Genomic DNA, 14,992 nt, shown 5'->3' with positions numbered 1-14,992 from the left:
ACTCGAGACTCCACCACTAGGCACTCCACATCTAGAGACTCCACAACTAAAAATATCACAACTAGAAACTCCACACCCAGAACCTCTGCACTTAGAAACTCCACAACCAGGAACTCCACAACTAGAAATTCCACAAATAGAAATCCACAACTAGAAACTCCACAACTGGTAACTCCACAACTAGAGACTCTGCAACTAGAAACTTTGACACTAAAACTCCACAATATGAAACTCCACAACCAAAAACTTCACAGCTAGAGACTACACAACTAGAAACTCCACAACTAGAAACTCCAACACTAGAGATTCCACAGCTAGAAACTCCACAACTAGAAATTCCGCAACTAGAAACTCCGCCACTAGAAACACCACAAATAGAAACTCCACAACTAGAAATTCCAGAAATTTAATCTCTACAACTTGATACTCCTCAACTAGAAACTCCGCAATGAAAACTCCGCAACTAGAAACTCCACAACTAGGCACTCCACAACTATAAACTCAACAACTAGAAACTCCACAACTAGAGACTCCAGAACTAAAAATTCCTTAACTAGAAACTCCAAACTAGAAACTCTGCAACAAGAAACTCCACAACTAGGAACTCCTCAACTTGAAACTCCACAAAAGAAACTCCACAACTAGATACTCCACAACTAGAAACTCCACAACTAGAAACTCCACAACTAGAAACTCCACAAATAGAAACTCCACAACTAGAAACTCCACAATTAGAAACTCCACAACTTGAAACTCCCTAATTGAAACTCCGCAACTAGAAACTCCACCACTAGAAACTCAACAACTAGTGATTCCACAACTAGAAAGTCCACAACTAGAAACTCCACAGCTAGAAACTCCACAACTAGAAACTCCACAACTAGAAACTCTACAACTGGAAACTCCACAACTAGATACCCTGCAAGTAGAAACTCGAACACTAGAAACTCCTCAACTAGAGACTCCACAACTAGAGACTCTACAACTATAAACTCCACAAATATAAACTCCACAAATAGAAACTCCACAACTAGAAACTCCACAATTAGAAACTCCACAACTTGAAACTCCCTAATTGAAACTCCGCAACTAGAAACTCCACCACTAGAAACTCAACAACTAGTGATTCCACAACTAGAGACTCCACAACTAGAAACTCCACAACTAAAAACTCTGCAACTACAAACTCCGCAACAAGAAAATTCACAACTAGAAAGTCCACAACTAGAAACTCCACAGCTAGAAACTGCACAACTAGAAACTGCGCAAATAGAAAACCACAACTAGAAACTCCGCAACTAGAAACTCCACAACTAGAAACTCTACAACTGGAAACTCCACAACTAGAGGCTCCAAAACTAGAAACTCCACAACTAGAAACTCCACAACAAGATATTCCACAGCAAGAAACTCCGCAGCTAGAAACTCCGCAACTAGAAACTCCACAGCCAGAAAATCCACAACGAGAGACTCCACAACTAAAAAATCACAACTGAACCTCCACAACTAGAGACTCCACATCTAGAAACTCCCCAACTAGAGACTCTGCAACTAGAAACTTCCAACTAGAAACTCCCAATAGAAACTCCACATCTAGAAACTCCACATCTAGAAACTCCACAACTAGACACTCTGACTACAAACTCCACAACTAGAGACTCCCCAACTGCAGACTCCGCAACTAGAAACTCCGCAACTAGAAACTCCACAACTAGAAACTCCACAGCTAGAAACTCCCCAGCTAGAAACTCCACAACTGGAAAATCCAAAACTAGAAACTCCGCAACTAAACACTGCACAACTAGAAACTCCACAACTAGGAACTCCGCAACCAGAAACTCCACATCTACAAACTCCACATCTACAAACTCCACAACTAGAAACTCCAACTACAAACTCCACAACTAGAGACTCCACAACTAGAAATTCCCCAAATTTAATCTCCACAGCTTGATACTCCACAACTAGAAACTCCGCAATGGAAACTCCGCAACTAGAAACTCCAAAACTAGGCACTCCACAACTAGAAACTCAACAACTAGAAACTCCACAACTAGAGACTCCAGAACTAGAAATTCCACAACTAGAAACTCCAAAACTAGAAACTCTGCAACTAGAAACTCCACAACACGACACTCCGCAACTAGAAACTCCACAACTAGAAACTCCGACTACAAACTCCACAGCTAGAGACTCCATTACTAGAGACTCCACAACTAGAGACTCCACGACTATAAACTCCACAAGTAGAGACTGCAACTAGAAACTCCGCAACTAGAAACTCCATATCTAGAAACTTCACATTCAGAAACTCCACAACCAGAAACTCCGACTACAAACTCCACAACTAGAGACTCCACAACTAGAGACTCCGCAACTAGAAACTCCACAAATAGAAACTCTACGACTAGAATCTACACAACAATAAACTCCCCAACTAGAAACTCCACAACTAGAAACTCCACAACTAGAAACTCAAGAACTAGAAACTCCTCAACTAGAAACTCCAAAACTAGAAACTCTGCAACTAGAAACTCCACATTTAGGAACCCCACAACTTGAAACTCCACAACTTGAAACTCTGCAAGTATAAACTCCACAACTAGACACACCGAAACTAGAAACTCCACAGCTAGAAACTCCGACTACCAACTCCACAACTAGAGACTCCATTACTATACTCTCTACAACTAGAGACTCCACAACAAGAAACTCCGTGACTAGAAACTCCACAACTAGAAACTCCACAGCCAGAAACTCCACAACTAGAGACTCCACAACTAGAAAATCCACAACTGAACCTCCACAACTACAGACTCCACGACTAGAAACTCCACAAATGGAGACTCTGCAACTAGAAACTCCGCAACCAGAAACTCTGCAACCAGAAACTCCACATCTAGGAACTCCACAGCTAGAAACTCTGACTACAAACTCCACAACTAGAGACTTCACAACTGGAGACTCCGAAACTAGAAACTCCGCAACTAGAAACTCCACAACTTGAAGCTCCGCACTTGAGACTCCGCAACTGGAAACTCCACAACTAGAAACTCCACAACTACAAACTCCACAACTAGAAACTCCACAACTAGAAAATCCACAACTAGAAACTCCACAGTTAGAAACTCCACAACTAGAAACTCCACAACTAGACACTCCAAAACTAGAAACTCCTACACTAAAAACTGCACAACTAGAAACTCCACAACTGAAAACTCCACAACCAGAGACTCTGCAACTAGAAACTGGAACACTACAAACTCCTTAACTAGAGACTCCACAACTAGAGACTCCACCACTAGGCACTCCAGAACTAGAGACTCCACAACTAAAAACTCCACAACTAGAAACTCCACACCGAGAACCTCTGCACTTAGAAACTCCACAACCAGGAACTCCACAACTAGAAATTCCACAAATAGAAATCCACAACTAGAAACTCCACAACTGGTAACTCCACAACTAGAGACTCTGCAACTAGAAACTTTGACACTAAAACTCCACAACATGAAACTCCACAACCAAAAACTTCACAACTAGAGACTACACAACTAGAAACTCCACAACTAGAAACTCCAACACTAGAGATTCCACAACTAGAAACTCCAAACTAGAAATTCCGCAACTAGAAACTCCGCCACTAGAAACACCACAAATAGAGACTCCACAACTAGAAATTTCAGAAATTTAATCTCCACAACTTGATACTCCACAACTAGAAACTCCGCAATGAAAACTCCGCAACTAGAAACTCCACAACTAGGCACTCCACAACTATAAACTCAACAACTAGAAACTCCACAACTAGAGACTCCAGAACTAAAAATTCCTTAACTAGAAACTCCAAACTAGAAACTCTGCAACAAGAAACTCCACAACTAGGGACTCCTCAACTTGAAACCCCACAAAAGAAACTCCACAACTAGATACTCCACAACTAGAAACTCCACAACTAGAAACTCCACAACTAGAGACTCTGCAAATAGAAACTTCCAACTAGAAACTCCGCAATTGAAACTCTGCCACTAGAAATTCCACATCTAGTAACTCAACAACTAGAAACTCCACAACTAGAACCTCTGCAACTAGAATCTCCACAACCAGGAACTCTACAACTAGAAATTCCACAATTAGAAACTCCACATCTAGAAACTCCACAACTGGTAACTCCTCGACTAGAGACTCTGCAACTAAAAACTTTGACACTAGAAACTCCTCAACTAGAGACTCCACAACTAAAGACTCCACAACTAGACACTCCACAACTAGAAATTTCACAACTAGAAACTCCGCAACTAAAAACTGCACAACTAGATACTCCACAACTAGAAACTCCACAACTAGAAACTCCACAACCGGAGAATCCACAACTAGAGACTCTGCAACTAGGAACTCGAACACTAAAAACTCCTCAACTAGAGACTCCACAACTAGAGACTCCACCACTAGGCACTCCACAACTAGAGACTCAACAACTAGAAATTTCACAACTAGAAACTTTTCAACAAGAGATTACCCAGCAAGAAACTCCGCAACTAGAAGCTCCACAGCCATAAACTCAACAACTAGAGACTCCACAACTAGAAAATCCACAACTGAACTCCTCAACTAGAGACTCCAAAACTAGAAACCCCACAACTAGAGACTCTGAAACTAGAAACTTCCAACTAGAAACTCCGCAATTGAAACTCTGCCACTAGAAATTCCACATCTAGAAACTCAACAAATAGAAACTCCGCAACTAGAACCTCTGCAACTAGAAACTCCACAACCAGGAACTCCACAACTAGAAATTCCACAAATAGAAACTCCACAACTAGAAACTCCACAACTGGTAACTCCACAACTAGAGACTCTGCAACTAGAAAGTTTGACACTAGAAACTCCTCAACTAGAGACTCCACAACTAAAGGCTCCACAACTAGAGACTCAACAAATAGAAATTTCACAACTAGAGTTTTCCCAACATGAAACCCCGCAACATGAAACTCCACAACTAGAAACTTCACAACTAGAGACTACACAACTAGAAGCTCCACAACTAGAAAGTCCAAAACTAGAACTCCAACACTAGAGATTACACAACTAGAAACTCGACAACTAGAAACTCCGCGACTAGAAACTCCGCAACTAGAAACTCCACAACTAGAAACTCCACAACTAGAAATTTCACAAATCTAATCTCCACAAATAGATACTCCACAACTAGAAACTCCGCTATTGAAACTCCGCAATTGAAACTCCGCAACTAGAAACTCTACAACTAGAAACTCAACAACTAGAAACTCAACAACTAGAAACTCCACAACTAGAGTCTCCAGAAGTAGAAACTCCTCAACTAGAAACTCCAAAACTAGAAACTCTGCAACTAGAAACTCCACATCTAGGAACTCCACAACTTGAAACTCCACAAATAGAAACTCTACGACTAGAATCTACACAACTATAAACTCCCCAACTAGAAACTCCACAACTAGAAACTCCACAACTAGAAACTCCAGAACTAGAAACTCCTCAACTAGAAACTCCAAAACTAGAAACTATGCAACTAGAAACTCCACATTTAGGAACCCCACAACTTGAAACTCCACAAATAGAAACTCCACAACTTGAAACTCTGCAAGTATAAACTCCACAACTAGACACACCGAAACTAGAAACTCCACAGCTAGAAACTCCGACTACCAACTCCACAACTAGAGACTCCATTACTATACCCTCCACAACTAGACTCCACAACAAGAAACTCCGTGACTAGAAACTCCACAACTAGAAACTCCACAGCCAGAAACTCCACAACTAGAGACTCCACAACTAGAAAATCCACAACTGAACCTCCACAACTAGAGACTCCACGACTAGAAACTCCACAAATAGAGACTCTGCAACTAGAAACTCCGCAACCAGAAACTCCACATCTAGAAACTCCACAACTAGAAACTCCGACTACAAACTTCACAACTGGAGACTTCACCACTGGAGACTCCGAAACTAGAAACTCCGCAACTAGAAACTCCGCCACTAGAAACTCTACAACTTGAAGCTCCGCACTTGAGACTCCGCAACTGGAAGTTCCACAACTAGAAACTCCACAACTACAAACTCCACAACTAGAAACTCCACAACTAGAAAATCCACAACTAGAAACTCCACAGTTAGAAACTCCACATCTAGAAGTTCCGCAACTAGACACTTCAAAACTAGAAACTCCGACACTAAAAACTGCATAACTAGAAACTCCACAACTGAAAACTCCACAACCAGAGACTCTGCAACTAGAAACTGGAACACTACAAACTCCACAGCCAGAAACTCCACAACTAGAGACTCCACAACTAGAAACTCCACAACTAGAAACTCCACACACCCAGAACCTCTGCACTTAGAAACTCCACAACCAGGAACTCCACAACTAGAAATTCCACAAATAGAAATCCACAACTAGAAACTCCACAACTGGTAACTCCACAACTAGAGACTCTGCAACTAGAAACTTTGACACTAAAACTCCACAACATGAAACTCCACAACCAAAAACTTCACAACTAGAGACTACACAACTAGAAACTCCACAACTAGAAACTCCAACACTAGAGATTCCACAGCTAGAAACTCCACAACTAGAAATTCCGCAACTAGAAACTCCGCCACTAGAAACACCACAAATAGAAACTCCACAACTAGAAATTCCAGAAATTTAATCTCCACAACTTGATACTCCACAACTAGAAACTCCGCAATGAAAACTCCGCAACTAGAAACTCCACAACTAGGCACTCCACAACTATAAACTCAACAACTAGAAACTCCACAACTAGAGACTCCAGAACTAAAAATTCCTTAACTAGAAACTCCAAACTAGAAACTCTGCAACAAGAAACTCCACAACTAGGAACTCCTCAACTTGAAACTCCACAAAAGAAACTCCACAACTAGATACTCCTCAACTCGAAACTCCACAACTAGAAACTCCACAACTAGAAACTCCACAAATAGAAACTCCACAACTAGAAACTCCACAATTAGAAACTCCACAACTTGAAACTCCCTAATTGAAACTCCGCAACTAGAAACTCCACCACTAGAAACTCAACAACTAGTGATTCCACAACTAGAAAGTCCACAACTAGAAACTCCACAGCTAGAAACCCCACAACTAGAAACTCCACAACTAGAAACTCTACAACTGGAAACTCCACAACTAGATACCCTGCAAGTAGAAACTCGAACACTAGAAACTCCTCAACTAGAGACTCCACAGCTAGAGACTCTACAACTAGAAACCCCACAAATATAAACTCCACAAATAGAAACTCCACAACTAGAAACTCCACAACTAGAAACTCCACAACTAGAAACTCTGCGACTAGAAACTCCACATTGAGGAACCCCACAACTGGAAACACCACAAATAGAAACTCCACAACTTGAAACTCTGCAAGTATAAACTCCACAACTAGACACACCGAAACTAGAAACTCCACAGCTAGAAACTCCGACTACCAACTCCATAACTAGAGACTCCATTACTATACCCTCCACAACTAGAGACTCCACAACAAGAAACTCCGTGACTAGAAACTCCACAACTAGAAACAACACAGCCAGAAACTCCACAACTAGAGACTCCACAATTAGAAAATCCACAACTGAACCTCCACAACTAGAGACTCCACGACTAGAAACTCCAAAAATAGAGACTCTGCAACTAGAAACTCCGTTAACCAGAAACTCCGCAACCAGAAACTCCACATCTAGAAACTCCACAACTAGAAACTCCGACTACAAACTCCACAACTAGAGACTTCACAACTGGAGACTCCGAAACTAGAAACTCCGCAACTAGAAACTCCGCAACTAGAAGCTCCACAACTTGAAACTCCACAACTAGACACTCCAAAACTAGAAACTCCGACACTAAAAACTGCACAACTAGAAACTCCACAACTGAAAACTCCACAACCAGAGACTCTGCAACTAGAAACTCGAACACTAAAAACTCCTTAACTAGAGACTCCACAACTAGAGACTCTACCACTAGGCACTCCACAACTAGAGACTCCACAACTAAAAATATCACAACTAGAAACTCCACAAATTGAAACTCCACAGCCAGAAACTCCACAACTAGAGACTCCACAACGAGAAATTCCACAACTAGAAACTCCACACCCAGAACCTCTGAACTTAGAAACTCCACAACCAGGAACTCCACAAGTAGAAATTCCACAAATAGAAATCCTCAACTAGAAACTCCACAACTGGTAACTCCACAACTAGAGACTCTGCAACTAGAAACTTTGACACTAAAACTCCACAACATGAAACTCCACAACCAAAAACTTCACAACTAGAGACTACACAACTAGAAACTTCACAACTAGAAACTCCAACACTAGAGATTCCACAACTAGAAACTCCACAACTAGAAATTCCGCAACTAGAAACTCCGCCACTAGAAACTCCACAAATACAAACTCCACAACTAGAAATTCCAGAAATTTAATCTCCACAACTTGATACTCCACAACTAGAAACTCCGCAATGAAAACTCCGCAACTAGAAACTTCACAACTAGGCACTCCACAACTAGAAACTCAACAACTAGAAACTCCAAACTAGAAACTCTGCAACAAGAAACTCCACAACTAGGAACTCCACAACTTGAAACTCCACAAAAGAAACTCCACAACTAGAAACTCCACAACTAGAAACTCCACAATTAGAAACTCCACAACTTGAAACTCCCTAATTGAAACTCCACAACTAGAAACTCCACTACTAGAAACTCAACAACTAGTGATTCCACAACTAGAGACTCCACAACTAGAAACCCCACAACTAGAAACTCCACAACTAAAAACTCTGCAACTACAAACTCTGCAACAAGAAAATTCACAACTAGAAAGTCCACAACTAGAAGCTCCACAGCTAGAAACTCCACATCTAGAAACTGCGCAAATAGAAACTTCACAACTAGAAACTCCACAACTAGAAACTCCACAACTAGAAACTCTACAGCTTGAAACTCCACAACTAGATACCCTGCAACTAGAAACTCGAACACTAAAAATTCCTCAACTAGAGACTCCACAACTAGAGACTCTACAACTAGGCACTCCAAAACTACGGACTCCACAACTAGAAATTTCACAACTAGGAACTCCACAAATTGAACCTCAACAACCAGAATTTCCACAACTACAGGCTCCACAACTAGAAACTCCACAACTAGAAACTCCACAACAAGAGATTCCACAGCAAGAAACTCCGCAACTAGAAACTCCGCAACTAGAAACTCCACAACGAGAGACTCCACAACTAAAAATTCACAACTGAACCTCCACATCTAGAGACTCCACATCTAGAAACTCCCCAACTAGAGACTCTGCAAATAGAAACTTCCAACTAGAAACTCCGCAATTGAAACTCTGCCACTAGAAATTCCACATGTAGTAACTCAACAACTAGAAACTCCACAACTAGAACCTCTGCAACTAGAATCTCCACAACCAGGAACTCTACAACTAGAAATTCCACAATTAGAAACTCCACATCTAGAAACTCCACAACTGGTAACTCCTCAACTAGAGACTCTGCAACTAGAAACTTTGACACTAGAAACTCCTCAACTAGAGACTCCACAACTAAAGACTCCACAACTACAGACTCCACAACTAGAAATTTCACAACTAGAAACTCCGCAACTAAAAACTGCACAACTAGATACTCCACAACTAGAAACTCCACAACTAGAAACTCCACAACTGGAGAATCCACAACTAGAGACTCTCTAACTAGGAACTCGATCACTAAAAACTCCTCAACTAGAGACTCCACAACTAGAGACTCCACCTTTAGGCACTCCACAACTAGAGACTCAACAACTAGAAATTTCACAACTAGAAACTTTACAACAAGAGATTACCCAGCAAGAAACTCCGCAACTAGAAACTCCGCAACTAGAAGCTCCACAGCCATAAACTCAACAACTAGAGACTCCACATTTAGAAAATCCACAACTGAACCTCCTCAACTAGAGACTCCAAAACTAGAAACCCCACAACTAGAGACTCTGCAACTAGAAACTTCCAACTAGAAACTCCGCAATTGAAACTCTGCCACTAGAAATTCCACATCTAGAAACTCAACAACTAGAAACTCCACAACTAGAACCTCTGCAACTAGAAACTCCACAACCAGGAACTCCACAACTAGAAATTCCACAAATAGAAACGCCACAACTAGAAACTCCACAACTGGTAACTCCACAACTAGAGACTCTGCAACTAGAAAGTTTGAGACTAGAAACTCCTCAACTAGAGACTCCTCAACTAAAGGCTCCACAACTAGAGACTCAACAACTAGAAATTTAACAACTAGAAATTTCCCAACATGAAACTCCGCAACATGAAACTCCACAACTAGAAACTTCACAACTAGAGACTACACAACTAGAAACTCCACAACTAGAAAGTCCACAACTAGAACTCCAACAATAGAGATTACACAACTAGAAACTCGACAACTAGAAACTCCGCGACTAGAAACTCCGCAACTAGAAACTCCACAACTAAAAACTCCACAACTAGAAATTCCACAAATCTAATCTCCACAAATAGATACTCCACAACTAGAAACTCCGCAATTGAAACTCCGCTACTAGAAACTCTACAACTAGAAACTGAACAACTAGAAACTCAACAACTAGAAACTCCACAACTAGAGTCTCCAGAACTAGAAACTCCTCAACTAGAAACTCCAAAACTAGAAACTCTGCAACTAGAAACTCCACATCTAGGAACTCCACAACTTGAAACTCCACAAATAGAAACTCTACGACTAGAATCTACACAACTATAAACTCCCCAACTAGAAACTCCACAACTAGAGACTCCACAACTAGAAACTCTGCAACTAGAAACTACACATTGAGGAACCCCACAACTGGAAACTCCACAAATAGAAACTCCACAACTTGAAACTCTGCAAGTATAAACTCCACAACTAGACACACCGAAACTAGAAACTCCACAGCTAGAAACTCCGACTACCAACTCCATAACTAGAGACTCCATTACTATACCCTCCACAACTAGAGACTCCACAACAAGAAACTCCGTGACTAGAAACTCCACAACTAGAAACTCCAGAAATTTAATCTCCACAACTTGATACTCCACAACTAGAAACTCCGCAATGAAAACTCCGCAACTAGAAACTCCACAACTAGGCACTCCACAACTATAAACTCAACAACTAGAAACTCCACAACTAGAGACTCCAGAACTAAAAATTCCTTAACTAGAAACTCCAAACTAGAAACTCTGCAACAAGAAACTCCACAACTAGGAACTCCTCAACTTGAAACTCCACAAAAGAAACTCCACAACTAGATACTCCTCAACTCGAAACTCCACAACTAGAAACTCCACAACTAGAAACTCCACAAATAGAAACTCCACAACTAGAAACTCCACAATTAGAAACTCCACAACTTGAAACTCCCTAATTGAAACTCCGCAACTAGAAACTCCACCACTAGAAACTCAACAACTAGTGATTCCACAACTAGAAAGTCCACAACTAGAAACTCCACAGCTAGAAACCCCACAACTAGAAACTCCACAACTAGAAACTCTACAACTGGAAACTCCACAACTAGATACCCTGCAAGTAGAAACTCGAACACTAGAAACTCCTCAACTAGAGACTCCACAGCTAGAGACTCTACAACTAGAAACCCCACAAATATAAACTCCACAAATAGAAACTCCACAACTAGAAACTCCACAACTAGAAACTCCACAACTAGAAACTCTGCAACTAGAAACTCCACATTGAGGAACCCCACAACTGGAAACACCACAAATAGAAACTCCACAACTTGAAACTCTGCAAGTATAAACTCCACAACTAGACACACCGAAACTGGAAACTCCACAGCTAGAAACTCCGACTACCAACTCCATAACTAGAGACTCCATTACTATACCCTCCACAACTAGAGACTCCACAACAAGAAACTCCGTGACTAGAAACTCCACAACTAGAAACAACACAGCCAGAAACTCCACAACTAGAGACTCCACAATTAGAAAATCCACAACTGAACCTCCACAACTAGAGACTCCACGACTAGAAACTCCAAAAATAGAGACTCTGCAACTAGAAACTCCGTTAACCAGAAACTCCGCAACCAGAAACTCCACATCTAGAAACTCCACAACTAGAAACTCCGACTACAAACTCCACAACTAGAGACTTCACAACTGGAGACTCCGAAACTAGAAACTCCGCAACTAGAAACTCCGCAACTAGAAGCTCCACAACTTGAAACTCCACAACTAGACACTCCAAAACTAGAAACTCCGACACTAAAAACTGCACAACTAGAAACTCCACAACTGAAAACTCCACAACCAGAGACTCTGCAACTAGAAACTCGAACACTAAAAACTCCTTAACTAGAGACTCCACAACTAGAGACTCTACCACTAGGCACTCCACAACTAGAGACTCCACAACTAAAAATATCACAACTAGAAACTCCACAAATTGAAACTCCACAGCCAGAAACTCCACAACTAGAGACTCCACAACGAGAAATTCCACAACTAGAAACTCCACACCCAGAACCTCTGAACTTAGAAACTCCACAACCAGGAACTCCACAAGTAGAAATTCCACAAATAGAAATCCACAACTAGAAACTCCACAACTGGTAACTCCACAACTAGAGACTCTGCAACTAGAAACTTTGACACTAAAACTCCACAACATGAAACTCCACAACCAAAAACTTCACAACTAGAGACTACACAACTAGAAACTTCACAACCAGAAACTCCAACACTAGAGATTCCACAACTAGAAACTCCACAACTAGAAATTCCGCAACTAGAAACTCCGCCACTAGAAACTCCACAAATACAAACTCCACAACTAGAAATTCCAGAAATTTAATCTCCACAACTTGATACTCCACAACTAGAAACTCCGCAATGAAAACTCCGCAACTAGAAACTTCACAACTAGGCACTCCACAACTAGAAACTCAACAACTAGAAACTCCAAACTAGAAACTCTGCAACAAGAAACTCCACAACTAGGAACTCCACAACTTGAAACTCCACAAAAGAAACTCCACAACTAGAAACTCCACAACTAGAAACTCCCCAACTATAAACTCCACAAATAGAAACTCCACAACTAGAAACTCCACAATTAAAAACTCCACAACTTGAAACTCCCTAATTGAAACTCCACAACTAGAAACTCCACTACTAGAAACTCAACAACTAGTGATTCCACAACTAGAGACTCCACAACTAGAAACTCCACAACTAGAAACTCCACAACTAAAAACTCTGCAACTACAAACTCTGCAACAAGAAAATTCACAACTAGAAAGTCCACAACTAGAAGCTCCACAGCTAGAAACTCCACATCTAGAAACTGCGCAAATAGAAACTTCACAACTAGAAACTCCACAACTAGAAACTCCACAACTAGAAACTCTACAGCTTGAAACTCCACAACTAGATACCCTGCAACTAGAAACTCGAACACTAAAAATTCCTCAACTAGAGACTCCACAACTAGAGACTCTACAACTAGGCACTCCAAAACTACAGACTCCACAACTAGAAATTTCACAACTAGGAACTCCACAAATTGAACCTCAACAACCAGAATTTCCACAACTACAGGCTCCACAACTAGAAACTCCACAACTAGAAACTCCACAACAAGAGATTCCACAGCAAGAAACTCCGCAACTAGAAACTCCGCAACTAGAAACTCCACAACGAGAGACTCCACAACTAAAATTCACAACTGAACCTCCACATCTAGAGACTCCACATCTAGAAACTCCCCAACTAGAGACTCTGCAAATAGAAACTTCCAACTAGAAACTCCGCAATTGAAACTCTGCCACTAGAAATTCCACATGTAGTAACTCAACAACTAGAAACTCCACAACTAGAACCTCTGCAACTAGAATCTCCACAACCAGGAACTCTACAACTAGAAATTCCACAATTAGGAACTCCACATCTAGAAACTCCACAACTGGTAACTCCTCAACTAGAGACTCTGCAACTAGAAACTTTGACACTAGAAACTCCTCAACTAGAGACTCCACAACTAGAAATTTCACAACTAGAAACTCCGCAACTAAAAACTGCACAACTAGATACTCCACAACTAGAAACTCCACAACTAGAAACTCCACAACTGGAGAATCCACAACTAGAGACTCTCTAACTAGGAACTCGAACACTAAAAACTCCTCAACTAGAGACTCCACAACTAGAGACTCCACCACTAGGCACTCCACAACTAGAGACTCAACAACTAGAAATTTCACAACTAGAAACTTTACAACAAGAGATTACCCAGCAAGAAACTCCGCAACTAGAAGCTCCACAGCCATAAACTCAACAACTAGAGACTCCACATTTAGAAAATCCACAACTGAACCTCCTCAACTAGAGACTCCAAAACTAGAAACCCCACAACTAGAGACTCTGCAACTAGAAACTTCCAACTAGAAACTCCGCAATTGAAACTCTGCCACTAGAAATTCCACAACCAGGAACTCCACAACTAGAAATTCCACAAATAGAAACGCCACAACTAGAAACTCCACAACTGGTAACTCCACAACTAGAGACTCTGCAACTAGAAAGTTTGACACTAGAAACTCCTCAACTAGAGACTCCTCAACTAAAGGCTCCACAACTAGAGACTCAACAACTAGAAATTTAACAACTAGAAATTTCCCAACATGAAACTCCGCAACATGAAACTCCACAACTAGAAACTTCACAACTAGAGACTACACAACTAGAAACTCCACAACTAGAAAGTCCACAACTAGAACTCCAACAATAGAGATTACACAACTAGAAACTCGACAACTAGAAACTCCGCGACTAGAAACTCCGCAACTAGAAATTCCACAACTAAAAACTCCACAACT

Source organism: Rhipicephalus microplus, unplaced genomic scaffold (assembly GCF_043290135.1).
Source record: "Rhipicephalus microplus isolate Deutch F79 unplaced genomic scaffold, USDA_Rmic scaffold_35, whole genome shotgun sequence".
Taxonomy (NCBI): Eukaryota; Metazoa; Arthropoda; class Arachnida; order Ixodida; family Ixodidae; genus Rhipicephalus; species Rhipicephalus microplus.
This window is presented reverse-complemented; position numbering follows the sequence as displayed.